Source organism: Rhincodon typus, unplaced genomic scaffold (assembly GCF_021869965.1).
Source record: "Rhincodon typus isolate 14 unplaced genomic scaffold, sRhiTyp1.1 hic_rhity00001480, whole genome shotgun sequence".
Classification (NCBI taxonomy): Eukaryota; Metazoa; Chordata; class Chondrichthyes; order Orectolobiformes; family Rhincodontidae; genus Rhincodon; species Rhincodon typus.
Genome location: NW_025967118.1, coordinates 2,819 through 8,143, shown reverse-complemented (window position 1 = coordinate 8,143; position 5,325 = coordinate 2,819). Strand labels below are relative to the sequence as shown.

The following is a 5,325-nucleotide window of genomic DNA, read 5'->3' as shown; positions in this document are numbered from 1 at the left end:
AGAGAGGGAGCGAGAGAGGGAGCGAGAGAGGGAGCGAGAGAGGGAGCCAACAGTGTAAACTGAAAATTAATTAAAACAAACTGGGATGGAGGTGCCAAAAAGGAATCACATCAAACTTGAAACTTGAAATCTTTCTCACACCACAGAAAAAAAAAGTGGTAGACCTGCTGAGTTTCTCCTGCACTTTGTTTTTATTTCAGATTTCCAGCAGTATTTTGCTTTTATTAGATTAGGAAGAAGCTTTTGTGGAGCTAAAGGCCTGTTGGGCTGAATGGTAGTAAATTCTATATAAAGAAAAGATACTGTTAATGGAGCTAGCAGCATCTACTACGGTTAGCATTAGAGAGCAAACTGTAGTTCTAGTTGCACTTCATAGTATAGCTGTAAAAAAAAAAAACACCCATTGTACCACATCCTCTGTAAGAACAGAGGGTTAAAAGTCAACTTACCTGACCTGCCTGGAGCGGAGCTCAAACTAAAAAAAAAACAGGGATTTTGTACACCCGAATGGAGTTTTAACTCCAGGAGATCATGCGATGCTGTTGTTGGACTGACAGGTTCCAAGTGACACCAGTGCAGGGTCGGGAGTTGCAAATTCAAGGTCATCGGGTCGGATGGGGGTAGGGAAAAGAGAGAGAGGGAGAAGGAGACAGAGCCTGATCAGTGGTCATAGATGGCATTGAGGTGGAAAGGCACTTACCCACTAACTTAACATTACTCGCCAAGGTTTAGCTGTCAGGGTTCCATGATGATCTGCAAAGTTGCTGTCCACCGATAAACTCAATGATGAGTACAGACGAAGCTCCTCATTTACAAGACTTAAAATGTTAACTTACCTCCTTGTCACCAAGCCCATTACCCTGCCACCATTTAAGACAGAAGTGGCCAGGGGTTTACAGCCCAAATTCAGATTTGGAAATCTTTAATCTCCACATCACAGAAAACCACTTGTTTGTATGAGCAGGGTCTCAAAAATTCTCTCAGTCAAATATGGCACAATGCAACATGTAGCACTTTTTGCACTGGGGAATTACTATAGTTACTTGTTCATAGTCATTCGTAAAATGTTTAAGTGGGTGCAGTTCTATTTGTGGAATGTAAAACATGTTTTAAGAATGCAAAAATCTTAACAAGGATTACTGCATACTTATTAACACTTTTAGAAACCTCACTCAAAGTACTTAAAAAGTAACCAAAGCTCATTCCTCAGATTATGGCACTGATTGAGAGATCTGGCCTTCAGAGAAAATGGAATATAAAATTAAGACTCGAGCCTCAAAAGGATTTTTAATCTACGCACTTTCAACACATCTTGATCACATGCCTGTCCTCCATTTTAACACAAGCTCCAATACTTAAATCAATGGATCAACATTCACGTAGCACCCAAAGGAATGTTACACAAATGTGCCAAGGTCTTTGCCAATATTAGGCCCAACGAGGTGGCCTCTTGGCCCAGCATGGTGTCCTCTCAGCCTGGCTTAGTGATCTCTTAACAGCCCAGCACATTGGTCTTCGGGTGGTACATGACAGGCCAAGAGACTGCCATGGCCTCAGCGTGGGCCTCTGGCCTTGAGGTGATACCAGAGTGATCTCTCGGCCTTGTGAACACTGAGGTGAAGCTAGGCGCAGTCTGGAGTCAAGGCCCAGTGCTAGAATGGACGGGGTTGGAAGACTGTTGTTCTCAACTTTTTGTTTTCTCCATGTTTCAATTTATTCCTAAAACCTGCAATGCTCGACTTTTTTATTTTTTCTCCCCCCCCACCAGCAAGAGCTGTAACTGAAAATATTGTACCTAAGATGGTGCCATAAGCAGCGATTTGTACACTTTTCACTGTACTCAAATGAGTACATGCAAAAATCAAGCTAATTCTAATTTTAGCCATTAAATACCCCTGCACTACAGGTAAAGGAAGGAAAAAGAGTTGATCTTTCACTCCGTACTGCCAGCTAGCCACTGTCAAAAGGAACCAGCTCAACGGAACTTGAAACACCCCATAAAGCTAAGAATTGTAAACTCGACTGTTCAACTACCAAGATCAACACTACTGGAAACGACCACTAACAATCTTCCATTTACACTTCACAAACTACTCAAACTGGCCCATTTCTTTTTTATACATTAACTTTTTTTTATACTCACTCTTGATTCTTAATCCATGTTTACTTGTGTTGTATCATTACTGCTTCACTTGTTTAGCAGCTAATAAGCTCACCCTTTTGCTAAGTCAAGAATTAGTTCCTGTTAAAACAAAACAAAACTTAGTCCGGGAGAAAGAAACTTACAAGAGGAGGGACCCTGTTAATTTAACCTTGCAGTGACCAACCAAGAGGGCAAGTGAATAACCAAGAGAAAAGTCAGTTTATCCCTCCTCATTTGGGAGCTTATTGATTTTGGGGTATCCTGCCTGGAACTGCAACAAATTGGGATCTCTCATCCGGGATCTGATCCTAACAATGAATACCGACCACCATTGGATTAGAGAGTTGCTGGTGTGGACTCCTAGCTAGAAATCTGGAAACCTTCCCTTTCTGACTGCAAACGTTGAGATATAAAACACACAGGCACCGAGATAAGATTTATCAAACAAACAAATCTGCAAGACAGACAGCATTGGCAAAGAATGTGCAATGGTAAGAATGCAAGAGAGTTATGCTAAGTCAAGATGGGCAAACTAATGTAGGAAGCATGGAGTATTCTCACTGCATATAGTTACACTGGTTGAATTGTCTCAGCATTATCATAACTTCTGTTCTATGAAAAAAAGCAGTTCATTGACATGAATCACGCCATGCCCATCAGGTATTCGAGCAGAAAGTGACTGAAGAGGAGAAACATGTGCAAAAGTTAAGATATCCAGTTGAGGTCACCAGAGGTGATATTATTGTTACTGACACAGATTACACCATTGTACCAGCAGATAAAAAGGCAGTGTGTGGATCAATTCCCAGAGGCCAGGCTTTGCAACAAGAAACAACTTGTACTGTACAATCCGTGGCAAGGATCAGATTGCTACTGAGCCAGCTACTACAAGCTTCCCTCTGCCATGTCACCCCAAAAGAACACTGCAATACGCCATTATCCAAATTTGTAACATGACTGTTGTTTTGCTTAGACCCTGACCAGTCCTCTTCCGCTGAATTGCCACTTGTTAATTCTAAGGTTCAGTGCCTTTACCATTTCCAGATTTAGAAGCCAACATTAGTGTTTTCATTGCTCCACCATTGTATTTTAAGTTACCGAACACTTCAACTCTGGAATTCCCTCCCTAAATCATTCTCTCCTCCTAAAAGATGCTCAATCTGGCAGGTTTTAAGAAGCAAGTTTTTAGTCACCTGTCTAAATATCACCTGATTAAGCTTGGAATCAAATGTTGTTTGATCACAGTCCTATGAAACACTTCAGGGATTTTACTGGTATTTTACCGCGAGAAATTGGGATTTCTCATCCAAGATGTGATTATAATAATGAATATCTTCCACCATTATATTATAGAGCTGCTGGTGTGGGGATTCAGAGGTGCCATAACATTCCAAGTTGTTGTTGTTTTCTTTGTGCAATACTTGCCTTATGGTTCAATAATCACTGCTTAATCGCCTCTTCAGTTTAAAGTTGAGCGGATCTGCTTTTAGGCAAGTTTTCCCAAACGGCACAGTCTCTTTTCCGTTCCACTGGGACCTGAAACAATTAATATTAACATACATAAGCCACCAACTGCTTTAAAATAACCAAACTGAATAGTTCAAAAACCTCGCACCAACAACATCAGAAATTCTAATTCTCTGAGCTTGTATGTTTTGTTCTTTGTCATCTCGCTGATACAGATGAAAATGCAAAAAAAAACCCACTCTTCCATAATTTTGGAATCGCAGGATTAGACTATAAACAATTATTTGCTGCATTTAAAGGGATTTAGTGAATGCAAACAGATTTATTGCTCAACCAGATGATGTACGTCAGATGAGATGGTTGCTGTCTGAGGTAAAGCAAAATGATCCCAAGGCACAACTTTGATCAAGAATGAGGAGGGTCATACTGAACGCCAAAACGAGCGCGTGCTGGCCAACATTAAGCTGTGTTCCAGTGTCTCATTCCAGTTTGTGGAATCTTGCGATGTACACATGCAACATTTTTCACATCATGACAGTCAAATGCACTTCAGAAGTACATCATTGGCTGGGAATAGCTTTGGGATGTCCCAGGTTTGCAAAAGGCATTTGATAAATTCCAATTCGCTCAAGAATAAACCATCGATGATATCCCTTCACATTCTCCCTCACATTTTGTACAGATACAAGTGTCCTTGAAATGACATTTGCACAACTTCAGCTTTCAGACTGGCAGCTCAGTATTTTGGGGGTTAGGGTGGGGTGCCAGATGATGTGGCAGTATGCTACCTGACAAAGTCTACCTAAATGCACCATGCGATTACACAGGCTTAGTTTCAGAGTAGCTTTCCAAGGCTGCACTACTTAATTAATCCTAATTCTACGATAATTAAAATCTAAATTGGACCATAAAAGCCAAAAGAACTGTGGATGCTGTAAATCAGGAACAAAAATAAAGTTGCTGGAAAAGCTCAGCAGGTCTGGCAGCGTCTGTGGAGGAGAAAACAGAGTTAACGTTTCGGGTCCGGTGACCCTTCCTCAGAACTCTAATAAAGATGGCACCTTTCCCAGTTTTTATAATGGATCTCTTGAAATTTCTAATGAATGAAAGCAACTAACTACTACAATTTGTATTTAATCAATACATTTACTGTAATAAGTGTCCAAAGTTGTTTCGCAGAAGTATGACAAACAGAATTTGACAGTGTGCCACCAAGGGAGATGTTAGGGCTCTTGACTAAAAGTTTGGCCAAATATGTAGCTTTCAAGGAGTATCTTAAAGTACTCAAATTAACTCAAGTGACAGGGGGGTTTATAGAGGGAATTATAGGTGCTGGAGTCTCAACAGCTAAAGAACACTCCACACATGGTGGAGCAATGCACATTGGGAATGCTCAGAGGGCCAAATTTAGAAGAGTTCAGATGTCTTTGAGGAACTCTAAAGACAACTGTTTTGTAACCATCAGTTTTACTGTTAGTTGCAGATCGTTACATAGAGCTCTTATTCAGTTACGACTGACCAAGTTGGTCGCGTCCTAAAGGAGCTAGACTGCGTCTGCGGCAGGTGGTAAAGGAATCAACAAGAGGGGAAAATATACTTGATCTCATCTTTACCAATCTGGTTCCACAGATACATCTGTACATGATAATATCTGTGAGAATGAGAGTGACCACCACACAGTTCTTGTGGAGATGAAGTCCCGCCTTCACATTGAG

The 5,325-nt window shown here is 40.9% G+C and overlaps 1 protein-coding gene across 1 annotated transcript in view; it reads right to left on the bottom strand.

The window, feature by feature from the left end:
- lpar1 (lysophosphatidic acid receptor 1) overlaps positions 1–3,683 on the bottom strand; it is an 8,053-nt gene extending 4,370 nt beyond the window's left edge. The window contains exon 1 of the mRNA XM_048592582.1: positions 3,569–3,683. The gene's annotated coding sequence lies outside the window, so the exon portion shown is untranslated. The remainder of the gene's footprint in view (positions 1–3,568) is intronic.
- Positions 3,684–5,325: the final 1,642 nt, after the last annotated feature.